The sequence below is a fragment of the Panonychus citri genome, unplaced genomic scaffold, assembly GCF_014898815.1.
Source record: "Panonychus citri isolate SS breed McGregor unplaced genomic scaffold, ASM1489881v1 Contig00136, whole genome shotgun sequence".
Classification (NCBI taxonomy): domain Eukaryota; kingdom Metazoa; phylum Arthropoda; class Arachnida; order Trombidiformes; family Tetranychidae; genus Panonychus; species Panonychus citri.
In genome coordinates, this window is record NW_026515541.1 from 1005167 (window position 1) to 1022745 (window position 17579).

Genomic DNA, 17579 nt, shown 5'->3' on the forward strand with positions numbered 1-17579 from the left:
AAAAAAGTGATGAAAAAATCGTGCATACAAACAGGTAAACTTGTAAATGGTTTTCATGGTGAAACTTTGAATTGATGAAAATTATCATCATGATAACAATGAACAAATCATCAACCTGATGATGATAAAGATGAGGGTTTTTAATCAGATAATTGGTTGACTTATTTAAAAATCAAACATTTAAATTACTCACTCTCTCATCACCATGTAGATGATGATGATGATCATCATCATCATCATGATTCAGAAGCATATGAATAATTTTATTCTTATACAGGATAACCAAAAATCGTCATATTTCATTATCAGAACCACTGATTATCATGATTATCATTATCAAGCTTACTTATTGTTATTCAATCAGATGATCATCATGGTGATGATGATCATCATCTTCATCTTCATCATCCTATGAACCATCTTAATGATCGTGACTATTATTTTTTTCCTCTTCTTATTCATAAATAATATTAAATTCATTTCTCCATCGATCGCTAACCTTTTACATCCTTTTGTATTGTTGTAATTTAATTTAATTTGTTTTTCTCAATCATTGACCATCATCATAATCTCAATGAATAATAAAAAAAGTTAGTGTCCAGGTAATTACACAATAATATACACACAAAACTAGAAAATTTAATCATGATAATCATGATGATAATCAATTTATATGATTGGTTTAAGGGAAAAAAAAGTAAATTGTTCATTTGATTGTGATTGTGATTAAATCTTCACACACACACAATCAAAGTGCAATGAGAAAAACAAAATCAAGGTAATAAGCAGAGGTGTGGACAATAATAGCTTCTTAATTCATAAGTTAATTCAGTTTGTAATCATGATGATAATCACCATGATTAGTGGTTAGTTTGATTTGTATATAAATTGTTGAAAAAGAATGAAAAAAAAATTAATTTCTGCTCATTCACTTTTCGCAACAATTGATTGTAAATCCGGATGCTGATGAGATACTGGATGGTGATGATGATCAATTAACTATTCAATAACAATCAAGTCTGTAAATTTTGATGATGATGATGATGATTATTGTTATTGTGATGATGATCAGGATGAGGATGATCATCAGGGATTGTCAATAGGTTTAGACTGATTATCATCACAATGAGAAAAGGTAACGTTTGTATCAAAACCAATGTAAAACTTTTTCTTAATTTTTTTTTCTTGTCTTCGAGCGCATTTTTCAATTGTTAATCAGGTAAATTGTCAATAATTTATTATCATTATAATTTTTTCGCTTCTATTTATTTTCGTAGGAAAAAAAAAGTTATTACACTTTTCGCTTTGTTTTGTTTGTCGTGGGAATAACATGTTAACAAAGATTTTCGAGATTATTATTTCTCCTCGAATACGAATTAGAACTTAAATATTATTCGAGGAAAAGAAAAGAAATCAACTAACATATAATAACAATAGAATTGATGGTTAACCTTAGATTTACCTTTTCTCTCTTATCATCCTCATCATCATCTTCATCATCATCATCATCATCGCTCTCTCTTCTCTTAATATTTGGTGACATTATTTTTATCTGGAATATTTTTGTTCGACATTCGAAGATGAAAAAAGAAAGAAGAAAAATATTCTATCATTATCTTTCTTTTCTTTCTTTTCTCTCTTCACCTTGATTCGAAACAGGTAAAGGTTAGTTACCTTTTTACACGTTTCGACCTTTAGTCAAGCCTTCGTTTTCTCATCTTTCGATCATCATCTTTATCTTCATCTCCATTATCATCTTTTCCTCCTCTTTTTCATCTTCTCTCTTCCTCAAATGGGAGGCTACAAATTCTGTCTGTTTATTTTGACTACTTCTTTTAGCTACTTACTTTTTCATCTTCATCATCATCATCGAACATCATTATCAAGGTAAAATCGAACTTGAGAAAACAAAAAGTTCTAACTCATTTTTTATTTCTTCTAATTCGAATTACAAAAAAATTCTTCTCTCTTTCCTTTTATTCATCATTTCCATTTCCTCTTTTTCAAAGTCTTCCAATTTCATTCATAATCTTTTTCCATCTTCTTTGCAACTATTGTCAACCTTTTGTTGATCTTTCGCCTTGTGTCATAATATGTTGATCGTTGAGAGAGAGAAAAAAAGTTTTCTCTTTACTTACCGATCAACATTCATTGGAACAATTAAACTCAATCATTATCATTAACTTTTCCATCAAATTAACTTGATTATTCCCATGGAATCAGGGGGAAGAAGATAAATATTAATGAATGGGAGTAAAATATGAACATGGTTAATGATGATGGAAATTAATTTCCACTGAGATAATAGAAAGTTAATCATAATCAATGAAAAAGTTTTTAAATTGAAAGAAAAGTTTATATTTATTAATTTATTGATTGTGAGAAGGAAAAAAAATACTCAATTCAATTAACTAACTAATATACAATAACAATAGAATCAAACTAATCAATCAACCAATAATAATGTCAATGGGAATTGAGATCTTATAATGAGCATGATAATAATTAAATTCATACACACAAATACAAAGCCAAAAAAACTACTAACAAGGTAAATATATGCAAATATATATTAATCATATTGCACAATTGCAATTACAATTGTAATTGTGATTGTAAATTGTTAAAATGAAGAAGAAAAATAATCAACAATCAACATAAAAGTATATAAATGGAAAAAGTTAAGCTCACAATTATTGGTAAATCTGTTGTTCAAATTAACAATAGAATCGCAGCAAAAAAAAATTGTATATCAAGGTGAAAGGCGATAAAAATAATCATCAAATGAAAGATGAAGACAAAGATGAAGATGAGGATGAAGATGGAGAAGATGATGAGGATGAAAAAGAGTCTAAATAGCAATAGGCTTGGTACTATTTTCTTAAGGTACATTATGATAATCATTATTGTCTATTGTGATTGGGAAAAAAAGCAAATCAAAACCAATGAGTGTCACTAACAGAGGAGAGAGAGAGAGAGAGAGAGAGAGAAAATAAAGAATTAAATCTCTCTGTGAATATCATTATCATCATCATCTTCATCATATTGTTTGCATCTTGCTCTTTGCATACCTGTGCATAGATTTACCTGTGTGTGTGTGTGTCAACTTCCCAAAATCTTCCCAGAAATCACAAAGTCTTATGAAGACAAAAATACAAAAAAAAACAACTAACAAAAAGGTTGAAAATAATGCAATATATTAAATGCAATATTGATACAAGGTTTTAATGGTCACTTGGTAAGAGACCTTTTTGTTTGAACCTTTCACCTCCATAGATGCGTAAACAATTTCAAATGTATAACAAGAGTTTCTTAAGCTCTTTCTTTTACCTTTAGCATTGGGGATGGAAGATGAGATGAGATGATGATGATGATGATGAAAGAATATAAAAGAAAGGAAGAAAAAAGCTAATGAAGGAATCTCATCTCTTTCTCTCTCTTTGTTGAAAATTTTAACATTCGAGAGAAAATGTCGACTTTGTAAAAAGAAAAGGTAAAAGATGATGATGAAGATGGAGAAGATGACGATGAGGATGATGAGGAAGATGAGACCGTACCTTAACCTATTAGCATTTTCTTTTTTACACCTCAACCGAAAAAGAAGATTTTTTTTACTTTTCTTTTCTTTTTTTAAAGGTTAATGTTGTTTTCCTATTTAAACACCTTAATGGACATTTGACCAAACCCATCGAGTCTTTTTCTCGCTTATTATTGATCAACAGCATCAAATTTGTCCAATCACCATTTTTATCATCAATATCTCACCTTCGTCATCCTCATCACATCACTGATGAGAGTGAGAGAGAAAGAAAGAGAAAAGGTAATTTCGAACTTGAATCAACAGTCTGTTTGAATATTCCAATTTTTCTCTTTCTTTTATTCTTAGATCTCTTTTTTCCTCTTCGATATTTATTCAGTCTCACACTAGACCAAGACAGAGATTTTATCATCATCATCCTCATCAATATCATCATTCTCTCTCATTTTATCTTCCTCAAAAATCTTTGTTCTTTATCTTCCTTTTCTTCCTATTTCTTTTATTCTTATGTCTTACCCAAAGATGATGGCAGAAAGAGAGAGAGAGAGAGAGAGAGAGAGAGAGAGATGATCATCATCTCTCTCAATCGTCCATGTATTATGCTTGAATGGTCAATCTTACGAGGCTGATTTAACTTAACAAGAATCTCTAGTTTCAAATACAATCTGATTTGTTTTCCCTTCAAAACTGACCAACAATAAACTTACACCTTCAATGGTCACTCTTCATTGCCAGTGGACATTATAATAAGTTTTTTCTTTGTTTTGTTTTGTAAGCTTTTTATACTTTTCTTTATTATTATTTTTGTCAATGGGAAATAATGGTAATCATAATAAAAATAAAAATCTATAGACAAAAGGATAGTAATGGTCAGTTGACAAAACTCAAAGTCTCTTTCACTTCTAGAATTCGTCTCAGGTAACAAGGTAAATGTTGACAATCGACTTTTTCGAAACTAATTAGTAGAAAAACAAAACAATTCTGAACAATTAACACTAAGAAAGAGCAACAATTAAGTGCCGATGATTGAAATTCGCCAGCCCCATCTATCGGCTTTTATAATAAATTTTCGGGTTTAATTGAACATTAATCACTCTAAAGTTTTAATTAAATTTTAGTTAAATTGAATTTTGTTAATTTGTGAGCTTGTCAATTGTTAAATTGTGATATTAATTTTGTTCAGTTTTCTATTATCAAGTTAATTTAATTATTTGTTGGAGTGAAAAGTTTTTTACTCTTCATATGAATTCATTGTTACATGAAAATGTCATTATAATGAAATTTAAGTTTCCATTGTCATCATTTAATCAGCTCACTCGCTCACTAGTTCTCTCTCCCTCTCTCGGGCTATTTTGCTCCCTCGTGAGCTTAACCAGCTCACCCAATTTTCTGGTTTTTGTTGTTTATTTTTTACTCTTTTCATCACAAAAAACAACCATTTTTACCCCCAAATCTGGTTTGTGGGAGGGACGAATAGGCGTGAAAATTAGTTCACCAAATAGTGAGAGAGAGAAAGTGAGTGAGTGAGTGAAAGAGAGGGTGGGAGAGTGGGTGAGAGAATTTCTCTCTCTCTTTTTTTTTTATTATTTCCACATCAATTTTACCCTAAAAACCACCACAGTTTTTTTACTCCTCATCTTCATCTCCTCCTACTCTTCATAATCATCATCATCTCTTTCTCCCCCTCCGTCTCATTCTCTCTCTCTCTCTATTTCTTGTCTCCCACTTGAGTTCTGTTTTTTATCTTCTCTGTCTTTTTTTTGTTCTGTGTCTATGATTCCACTGGGGAGATTTGTATGTATGTGAGAGAGAGAAACAAATTAAAAGAGATGTGAATAGATGAGAAAAGAATCAGAAAGATGATGATGATTATGATAAGAGAGAGATTTGGGGGGTGGGGAATATTTACAGTTCGTGAGATGATGAAAATAATAATGATGATGATTATTAGAAGAGGAAGATCAAATATGAGAAGAAAATTAGATGATGAAGATAATTATTCGGTGAGATTACAGATAGATCATGATTATTATTGGAAGAACAAAAATTTCTCTTCATCTCTTTTCTAAAGATAATTGTTAGTTTACTAATTTAATTTTTTTTTCTATTCTCATCAAAAAAAATATTCTCTTCCCCAATATCATCATCATCATCATCTTTCTCTCTCCCTTTTCTTTGTTTATCATCCTCATCAGTTATCATTAAATATCCTAGATTAGTGATTATATTATAGTTTCCATTGAAATTCAATGATTCTAATGAATTTATGACAATAATTATATCAAAGGAATTAGAAGATAACTTGATGATGACATTAAAAGGATTTTTGTGGTTTTCTCATCTTCTCTTTCTCCTTTATCATCTTCATCCTCATCTTCATCATCAACATGATAATAATAATGGATGATGATGATGATGATGATGCGATGAAGGAGACTTAAAATCTATTAAAAGGCTATTGAAAAGATTTGTCCTCATCCTCATCTTCATCTTCCTCTGCCTTTTCTCCCTCTTTCTCACTTCCTCGTAACGGTTACATGGAATCAGAATCTGAGGTTGATTTTAATTAATGCAACAAACAATTGGGTTTGTTCAACATTTTATCCCAACAGAATGTCCACTGACCATCACCCTGACCCACCCCCGCATCAACCCTATCAAGTTTTGTCTTTCTTTTAGCATCTTCATCTTCAATCCTCCTACTATATGTATACTCTTTATCCCTTTTTATCATCATCATCTTCTTTCATCTAATAAAAGGTTCCCATTGTTGTTATTTGTAATGGACAAAGCTGTTGGACATTGACAGACACTAACATCAACAATATAACACATCATCATCATCATTATTATCATCCTCATCTTCATCTCTATGTTGCACAACAAAAATCACTGTTCCAATGTTACCAATATTCCTCATCCCCATTTATCAGGGTTACACAAGTATTGAGAAAATATTTCATCATTAATTTGATCATTTGGTCAGTATGATGGTCAACAAATTGTCTCCAATCATTTTCAAATTTTCACTCAAATCAATTGCAACTTAATTGTTAACCAAGTGATTTACTCATGTTAATCTCCCAAAGCTTTGTAAAGTTCATCATCAAAATCAACATAATGATGGTGGTAAAGATTTATCTCTCTCTCTCTCTCTCTCTCTCTCAAAAAATAGAATCACAATTAAAACAAATAAAAAAATTTCCACGGTGGAAAATTAGATTCAGTTTTCATATTCTTCCTCTTCATCTACACCATCACCTCATCTTCATCTTATGAATGTTGAGCCATGAGATTGTTGATGCTCTTAATTTATCCTCATTTCATATCGATTTTTCATCTCTCATCTTCATCATCACCGAGAAGACTAACAAATTGACCATTAGATATCTTGCCCACCCCTTATCTTCACTCTCTCTCTCTCTCTCTCTCTCTCTTTCTTCCTGTATGTGCCTTCCTCTTAATTAGTGTTACTTGGTAATGAAGGACCCAAGAGAAAGATGATGAGGATGATGAAGATGAGAAAAATATTCCAACCAAAATTACATGGCAACGGTTTCCAGGGTAGAATCAACTTATTTTCTTTATCCACCACCTCAACCTTCATCTCCCACTCCCACTCCTCCTCTCACTTTTTCTCCCTCCATCTCTAATCACTATGAGTATATTTTCATAATCAAACTGAAAAGCATCAACATCACTTTCCATTATTATCATTAACAGCAATTAACTACATCAAGATGATGATGATAATAATAATAATGATTAAACTGATCAACATCTAAATGTGTTAATATATTTCAAGATTAAATTTCAACTAATCATCAATGTCCATCCAATTTGTTAGTTAAAATGAGTTGATGGTTAATCTTATATACGTTGAAACCCTAATGATTACTAATTCAATTGATTTTAATCAATATATATGCTAAGTGATTAACTTAATCAAGTTAATCTTTAACTGGTTTCATTAATCACTTTGGTAACAATAACAAGTATTGGTCAAGCTTTAGATAGTGGTCACTGTGGATAAGATAAAGGTATTCAAAGTAGTAGAAAATTAGATTTTAAATCTGACCCAATGGTTATCAATGGATCTTCATCTCTATCTTTATCTTATCATCATCATGATAATCAATGAATTGCTCGAGGGTGGAAAAGGATAAAAGAAGGAGAGAGAGAGAGAGAGAGAGAGAGAGAGAGAGAGAGAGAGAGAGAGAGAGAGAGAGAGAGAGAGAGAGAGTGATGAAGATAAAAAAGAGAGAGGATGAGAAGTTGAAGATGAGAAAGAGTGAGTGAGAGTAAAGAGAGAATGTTAGATCGTAAAATTAATCGAAATCAGAATTTACTGAATAGATTCTGAAGTAACATTTCGAAGAGAGAAAAAAACAAGAATTTCCTGTCAAAGAACTTTTTTTTCTTCTAACCTCCTATTCTCATCTTCCTCTGTCTTCCTTATCATCCTTTTCTCACACACAAATAACCATCAATTGTTTCACTCTAATTGTAATTAATTAAAGGTGAAATCGTTTTCTCTCTCATTTCCATTGAATGAGGTTACAATTAAAAGCTGAAAGGTCATTGAGAAAAAGACAAGTAAGGACATTATATTTATATATATACCTAAGAAGATGAGGATGATGAGGAAGATGAAAAAAAACATTCGATTTAAGTTTAATCAAGACAAACTTTTATTTTCTTCCCTACTGGTGATTCCCATTTCAAATGATGTTGGTAAATCAAGAAACCAATAAACATCATCAACATACAAAGACAATAGATATCATGATGAGAAAAGAGAGAGAGAGAGAGTGAAAGTGAGAGAGCAAGAGAGATGTTATCATCCTCATCATGGTGATGTGTGAGACATGATATACATTCAACATCCTGAAAATCAAAGAATCGAGAATAGAAACAAATAGAGAAAAATTTAGATGATGAGAGGGAGAGAGTAAGAAGATAATGATAATGATGAGGAAAGAAAAGACAAAAAAACCAAGATGGAGAATCAAGATTCACCATAGAATCACACCCAAAGTAGAGCAAGAGAGAGAGAGAGAGAGAGAGAGAGAGAGAGAGAGAGAGCTGTTCTTTTTTTCTTCATCATCATTATCTTAACCCTCTTTCTTTTACTCTTATTTTTTATACTCTTCTTTATAATTGATGATACAAATTATTGATCCTCTGAAAATCCCCACCTCCTGAAATCATCATCATCATCATCTCCATCCTCTGGCATCTTCATCATCAGGAATAAAAACACACACTTGCTCTCTTCATCTTCTAATCACCACCCACCCCAGGAGAAGGAGTAAAAAAAAGTTGCACTCTCATTTTCTTGTAGACTTTTTTTTTCATTACATTTACCTCCCTCTCCCTTCCGCATCCTCACCCACCGACTCCCATTTCTCCTTCTCATCCTCCTTATCTTATCACCCAAGCCACCATCTTTTCCCTACATGTACTTTACATAATATTATCTTGATGATGAGCAAGAAGAAGATGAAATTACTTCGGCAAATAATCCATAAAGGGCATTCTCTTAGCATCCTCATCCTCATCTTCATCCTCATCATCATTATCATCATCATTATTTATTCTTGCTCCCTAACAAACATGATTTTTTTTCATTTCTTTTAATGATAAAAAAAGGCTAGAGTATTAATAAGATGGTGATGATTTGGAGCCTGAGTCAAGGGGATCAGAGAGGATGGAGGATGAAGATGAAGATGAAGGAGAGGGTGAAAAAGGAAAGGAAAGAAAGAGAAGATTACATATTCTTTTTTTTTCATTTTCTCCTCATCATCATCATCATCTTTCTTCTTCTTATTAATTTCTTTTCATTTTTATTCTCTCTTCTTCTACTCTTATTTTTCTAATCTTTTATCTTCCATAGTTGATTATTTTTCTCTTCTCTCTCTCTCCAAAGAAATTGTTACATCTTCATCATCATCTCTCTCTCTCACCAAGCCAGTAGCTCTCTTCCTCTACTTCCTCTTTCCTAACTAAACAACATCTTCCTCATCATCATCATTTCATCTTCCTCATCATCTTGTTATCATTAATTCCCTTGTAATCTAATTGTGATTTTAATTTAAAAAACAAATGAAGAGAAAACTTTTTTCAAACTAATCAACAAAAATTGTTCATTCTCATTTGGAATCATTTGTTTCCATGGTTACGGATATTATCATGATGATGATTAATTGTAATTAACTTTAAATTATCATTAAACTAATCATTGTTTCAAGCTGATTACAGTTATTGTTATTATACCTCAACAAATTAATAGCTTTTAATCAAATTGCCAATCGTTGGGTAATACAATAATTAACACTTTTAATTTCTGTTTTTGGTGTTTAACTTAATTGTTGGGGAAAAAAAGTTAATTACCTTTTACCAACACAATTAACTTGTGTAAGTGTGACTTTATGATTAACTAACTAATAAGTTAAACAATGAAAACATTAATAATCAAGAGAAAGTAAAAAAAAAAAAGTTAATTGGTTTCTAATGAGTAACCAGAAAAGTAATTAACTTAATCACACCCCGAACAATTTAAAGCAATGAGTATGATTAACACTCTAATTGTTATTAAAAAAAATTAGCTGATTATTATTGGTCTCGGTTACAATTAACATTGATATGAAATAACAATTTAATGACAATTTAAATGTTAATTTCTTGATTACAATCCAAGAAAAGTTAATCAAGACAATTAAAAGGTTGACAATTAAAAAATACTTTTGAAACATTTTAATTGCTTCCTAATTGTGTTTTGAAAATTAATGGAAAATTTAAAAATAACTAGCAAACAATTAAAGAAATTGATCATGATTACAATTAACTAATCACTCTCAGATTGTGAATAGACAGTTTTAATCAAAGTTAATTGTTCATCTGTTGATTTGGACAATCAAAATGAGGGAAATTATGAAAAAAATTAAAAACTTAATCAACTTTTCTTGCGATCATTTATAAATATGAAAAACCAATTTGATTAGAGGAGAAAATTGAAATTAAATTTGATTAACTTACCAAATACACAATTTATTGATTGATTTCTGTTTTTGTAAACAATAGTTGATGATGATGATTAGTTGCTTGTTGATTGTTGACAATTTGTTCAATCAGAAATTAACTTAATCAGGAAGAGAGTTGACAAAATTGTTTGTATATGATTTAGGAAACAATCAATGAAATTGTTTGAATACAAAGATTATCAATTGGAAATCTGAAAATAAACAAGAAAAAAACAAAATTTAAATTAAATTAAAAATCATTTCTTGATTGATTGTGATTGTGTGTTTTTTATCATCATAATTAAATTGTTATTGTGACGCAATTTGCATTAATCATCAAAACAAAAAGGATAATTGATTAATCATTTCATCATCTATTCATTCATAAGTTTGTTGTTGTTGTTGTTGTTGTTTTCGTGATAGTAATCTGAATCTGATCAGAATTTTCAATTACTAGCAATCTTTTATTTTGAATAATTGATTTACAGAATTAATTTCATGATGATAATGATGAAGATAAAATATTGAACAAGCTCAACAAATTGAATTTGTAGGTTATCCCTTTTGTTGGAATTGAAAGAAATCAATGATTCCCAATTCTCAGTCAGAACTTTCTCTCTCTTTCCATGATAATTAGATAACTCAAGTGAGAAAAAGTTGATTAATGAAGAGAGAAAAAATTTTCTTCGCTCAATTAGTTGAATTTTGGATTCTAATTATCAATTGAATCAACTTGTTCAGATTCTTTTAGGTGTAAGATATGAAAATACTCAAATTCTCAGCGTAAACAGGCTGAACTTTTTCTTCTTTTTTCATGAAAATTACTAATTCTGTTCACGAATTCAAAATGAATACACTATAATGCTACTGATGAGGATGAAGAAGATGAAGATGAGAATGAAAGGAAACAATGTGATTGGAAAAATCGAGCAATTGAACAAAATTTCAGGGGAGAAAAAGTTTCAATTCTATTTTTTCATCTCCTCTTTTGCTTCTTCCTTCATGATCATGGTAATGATTCAAATCAAAGGATAAGAATTCATGATTATCATGATGATGATGAATAAAAAAGAAAGAGACTTAATCAATATTGATTCTTGTACTTTGTATCTCTCTCTCTCTCTCTCTCTCTCTCTCTCTCTGTCTACTTTTTTCATCACAAACCGAATCCATTTTCAAGTGATGCTCATCTTTTATCTTCATCTTCATCCTCATCCTCATCTTTTCAACTTATTACTGATCTAAATTGTTGTTTGTAAATTTCAATCCATTTATCTTATATGCATATAATTTGAGCCTTTGTAATTTTAATCACAATCTTGTTTCATTATTCATTTGCAGTGAAGTCACATTATTATTATCATATATTTAGCATCCTCATCATTAGCATCCTCATCTAAAGTTGATATGAATCATTTATCAGTCAAAAACATAATGATAAGATTTAGTTTCACATCTCAAAAATAATTACTTCATTTTCTGATTGGTGATTAACTTGAATGTATATGTATATATTTTTTTTGCTAATCACAATCAGAAAATCAATATACATGTAATGATTATAATAGCTAAATGTTGACAAAGTTACGAAATTAAAATTATTGTGACAATCAATCAAAATAAAGGGACAACATTAAGTTAACTGGTCAATCCATTGGTCACTCTTTCTGATGATACAATTTAATTGCGGTTTAAGTTTAGTGTTGAGAGATTAAATTGCAAAGTTTTTGTTGATTGTTATGGTTTTTAATTACTCAATGAAATAAACAATAACAACTATCCTTATCCAATCATTAACCTGAACATGAAAAAAGTTAATCACAAAAAAAAGTGAAACATAATCAACTCTGAAAATCTTGATTGTTGAGGGTAACATAATAATGGTAACAACATATTGATTGTTAATTTCTGGCTTAATCATTATCAGTAAATATGATCAAACAAAAGCAGCTAGAAAAGTAATAAGCAACAACAAGAACAACAATCAATTGCAATCAACTGATTGTTAATGCAATTATTATTATTATTGTTAAAAAAAAGCATAATTGTTGCAAAGTAATTGCAAACACACACAAATATTGGGTTGATAATTAAAGTGATGAGGAGGGAGCCCAAAATTTTGAGGCTCTAAGATACTAATCACAATTGATAGGAAATTATTGAGTGTGTGTGTTGGGGATGAAGGAGGGAGAAAGGGAGGTGAGGAGGTTGATTAGATGGAGGTTGCAACATCAGCACCGGTAAAGGTTAGTGGTGTGTGTGTGTTGGATAACATTATGTTGATTCGCACCCAAGGTTATCCTCATCCTCATCCTCTCCTCCTCCTCCACCCACTTTCCAATATAACATAATATTTATTTCACTCATTAATGGATACACAGCTTAAAGCATTTCCCTTAGCCCAATGTTACAGGGGTATTAATATATTACCTCTTAAAATGATGATGATGATGATGATGATATTATGTTGATAATCATTATTATTGACATTAAAATAGCAGCTTTTTCAATCAAATCAAATCAAATTGATCAACTAAATCACGAGAACAAAAGAAAAATCATCATTATCATCATCATCTTCTCCCCTTTAATCTTCATCTTCTTTCTGTTGAAGATTAATTTGGTTTTTAGATGAATAACAAAACTGTTTCTCTATCAAATTTTATCCTCATCAATAGGATGAGAGAGAGAGAGAGAGAGAGAGAGAGAGAGAGAGAGAGAGAGAGAGACAAATCTGAGGGTGGAAGATTAAAGTGAGTGAGATTTACTTGATTGTTATGATAATAATAAAAAGATGAGGATAAAGATGATAATGAGAAACAATCTAATTAACCATCAATTGCAATTGCATTTGAAATGATGAGGATGCGATCAAATTTTATGGCACTTTGATTATTGGGGAATTGTAATTATATTTGATAAAATTACTACTTCATCTGCATCACTTGCCACACCTTTAATCTGACACTGTCAATGAGGATTAAATAATTAAATCATTTTAAATTGTTACTCTTATTGTTAATAGTTAATTGTTGTTAAGCTACTGTTGTAAAAAAAAGGGAAAACAATTAAACTATTACTTTGGTTAGAAATACTTTTTTGTGTATATCATTTTATTGCAATTAATTGTTAAAAGCAATTAAGAGGATACCAGAGTTTAATTGATTATATAAACCTGATTACTTGGGATTAAATTGTTGATTTCAATAAGAAAAAATTAAATCTCTTTGGTAATTAGCAATTAGAAGGTAAAAAAAAAAGATTAAAGAAAAACTTTCTCATTCTAATCATTATCATCTTCTAGTTAATCTTTTCAAATTTAATACTTTTCTTTCTTATAATGTAATTAATTTTAATTTAATTACTACTCTTCTTTTGATTACCATTGATTAATTGTGAATGATTAATTGTAAACCGTAAATAAGTAAAATTTATTCACATTGGATTAACTCTTGGGATCGTTGGTTGTTATTGTTCAATGAACTTTGCAAATGAATTTTTTAGGAAATTGTGAAACAATAATAATAAGATAATCAGCTGATCATCATGATGAATATGAATTATATGGTCAAGATGATGATGATGAGGATGATAAGTTGACCAAATGAGATGAGAAGTTTTTTTTTATTGATCGATTTGTTTGGTCTCATCCAATGAATCTTTTCATTGGTTTTACCGTAGTATTTACTATCAACAGGCTACCAAAGAAAGACCATTATGATGATGGTCATCATCCTCTTTCTTTTTTTTCTGGTCATCATCAGTTGTTCAGATAAACTGACCAAATGATTGTCCATGTAACCAGTAAGAAAGAGATGGAAAAGTAAACATTCACTCAGATGATTTTCACTTTCAACCTTTTCATCCTTATGGAAGATCATTTTCTCATCCATATTATATGTTTATCCTCATCTTCATAAACAACAGTTTTTTTTTACCATTTCCACTTCCTGATTGATATTTGAAACATTATGGACATTATATCAACTCTCTTTCAACAACTCAGAGTAATACTTGAAAACATTCAATTTGAATTACATCATCATCCCCTTTGATCACATTGGATCAATGAAAAGATGATGATGAAGAGAGGGAGAGAGAGAGAGCCCAAGGTAAGCCTCTTATAAGCCCATAAGAACCTTGACCTTGTAACCGCAATGGTCAATCCTTATGATAGTTTCACTGACCATCAACATCTTTAAGTAACTATTGAAAATCACTTAGAGTTCACTCTTCCTTATCCTTATCCTCTTTCCTCCCCTTTAGATGTTGATTAAATCTCTGAATAGTCAAATTAATCTAACTAATCTAATCCCTTCTGAACCATTACAATGAGACTAAAAGGAATAACTTAATTGTTACTTAATAGAAACAAGATTATCTCTTTCAAATTAAATCTCTCTCTCTCTCTCTCTCTCTCCAGAAACTTGAACTAATCTCTCCTACCCACTTCTCCCTCCCCCCTCTTTCTCTCTCTCTCTCTATCCACCCTGAATCTCATGGGAAATTCAGTGTAATTCAAAGCTACGATACGATTTAGATTCAGAATTACAACTCATGTAAAAACAGAAGCAGAAAAAATCTAAACATTATTATTATGATCAAAGTTAATTGCTGTTAACTCTCTTGATTGCAATCATCATCATAATCAAGGGAGAGAGAGAGAGAGTTGATGATGATGGTTAATTAAAAATGTAATCATAATCAGTCAGCAAAAGCAACAGTGAAAAAAAACAGCAATGTAATCATAGGAACATTTGAAGATTCAAAGTTATCATCATCATCATTAACAATGTAATTACAATTAACTGTCCAAGTTATTAATATGATGATGATGATAATAAATGGATTGATATTAATATTGTTGTTGAGAGTAACAATTATAATGAGGATAATATTGGATGATAATGATGATGGACATAAGATGATGATGAAAAAAAATTATAATCATGATGAAAGTTAATCAATCGTTGTTAATCAATTTTTGCATCAAACTGATTATGCTGGCGTAAGCAATTGTAATGAGAGGTTATCAGTTTGTTGTATGAGGTTTTTTTTGCAAGATGATAATGATGAGGATGAGGATGAGAAAGATGAAGAAGATGCAATATTGCAAATGCAATAATAAGTATTTATAATCATAATTAAGGGAAAGAATCAGAGATGAGGTGAAAAAAATAGATGAAGAAAGAAAATCGAATGATGAAAAGAGAGAGAGACAAAAATGATGAAGAAAGATGGATGATCATCAAGATGATGAGGATGATGATAAGAGTGGAAAGACTCATTGATCAGATTCTCTCTCTCTCTCTCTCTCTCTCTCTCACTCGCTTATCATATCAGCATCTTCTTCTTCCTCTTTTGTCTTCATCTTTGTAGTATTTTTATCATCACATGAATCGAGTTCTGTGTTTTTTTTGTTTGCAAAAAATACTAAGATGATGATGAGAAGATGATATAATCATCATGTAATAAATATCATTCATCCCTCTTATCTTCATCTTCATCAATATTAGACAAATTCATTGAGAATGAACAATTTTCCATTGAAAATTATTAGATTCATTGATTGATCAACAATCAATCAGGGAAAAAAGTTTCTCCTTATTTCTGATTTTCAATCAGAATCATTTAGTTTGAATCTTTATGGTGATGATAATGATGATGACGATGATGAAGATGAAGATAAGTGATAATAAAAAATAAAACAACAATTTCTGTTTAGAAAATTGAATCAGGTTATCATGTAAACAGTGTTTTTCATGAGATTTAGAATCTGTCAACAGAATGATGATCAGGATAGTTTTTTGTTTTCTCTTGCAACAAGTTTACCAGTCAAAGTTATCGGATTTGTTTTCTTCTTGTTTATTGATTGTGATTAAAGTTAATCAAGAAACTTTTTTGCTCTCTCACGATTGTAAATACATAATCAGGGGATGGAAACTGATGATGAGTGTGATAATTTATGTTAAATCACAACAATATCATCATCATAACGGATAAATAAACATTATTATCAAGATAAGATGACTTTTCACCTTGAGATGATAAAATAATAATGTAAACTGCAATTCTCAATGGTTATCATCAATCATATAAGTATAACAATCAACAGCAACAAAGTTCATGATAAAATTCATGGATAAACATGATAATGTTTTCAGAGATTTTTGTTTTCTTATTTCTCTCTCTCTCTCACTTTCTCTCTTCATTTCATCAATAAATTACATCGCTAATATCATAGTACAAGAGTGAATATAAAATTGGAAAAAGTGTCAAAAACAATGATGATTATCATGATAATCATGAAGATAAACATATTCGAAAATTGAAAAGTTCTAAAAAATGTTTTTCTTTTTATTTACCTTTTCTTTTACCTGATAATAAATTCATAGTGATGATTATGATCAACTATTCATTTTATTCAATTTTCATCTTTATTATCATTTGAATGTATAATTATCATCTCTCTCTCTCTCTCTCTCCATCCTCATCTCCATCATTTCTTGCTCATCATCATAACTGTTTTTGTTTATCAATTGAAACTCATATAATTTTTTTTAATGTTACACTTTTATTATCATGATAACATCTTGAAAATAGAGGACAAGTAATATCATCAAGGATTATTATCAATTCTGAGATTGATTATTAATCATTATTATCATGATAATAATAACTGGATTAACTATTTAAATGATTAAACTGTAATTCAGAGGTTATTTTATGAGTTTCATGAAGGAGACAAGAATTATAATCAAGATTAGAAGATAATTTTAAATTCATATTACATTGTAATCTCACAAAGGTAATAATCATAAATTGTCATTAAAGGGTTAAAGGTGACAAGATTAATTGTCTTCTTGAGATTGGAATCAGAATTTAGAACTTTTTTTGTTCTCATTTGGAAATTGAAACAGAGAGAAAGTGAGAGAAAAGTTCTCATGATATTTTTTGTTTGTTCTTTGGTCATTTTATTGATTGGTAATATCGAAAGTGTTTTCAACCCTTAAGGGTTT

General features: G+C 29.9%; 1 protein-coding gene across 1 annotated transcript in view; it reads right to left on the bottom strand.

Moving 5' to 3' along the window:
- The window catches only part of LOC128392465 (zinc finger homeobox protein 3-like), a 74547-nt gene that overhangs the window by 36616 nt on the left and 20352 nt on the right, over window positions 1-17579 (bottom strand). Inside the window, exon 3 of the mRNA XM_053352493.1 lies at window positions 10577-10772. The gene's annotated coding sequence lies outside the window, so the exon portion shown is untranslated. The remainder of the gene's footprint in view (window positions 1-10576; window positions 10773-17579) is intronic.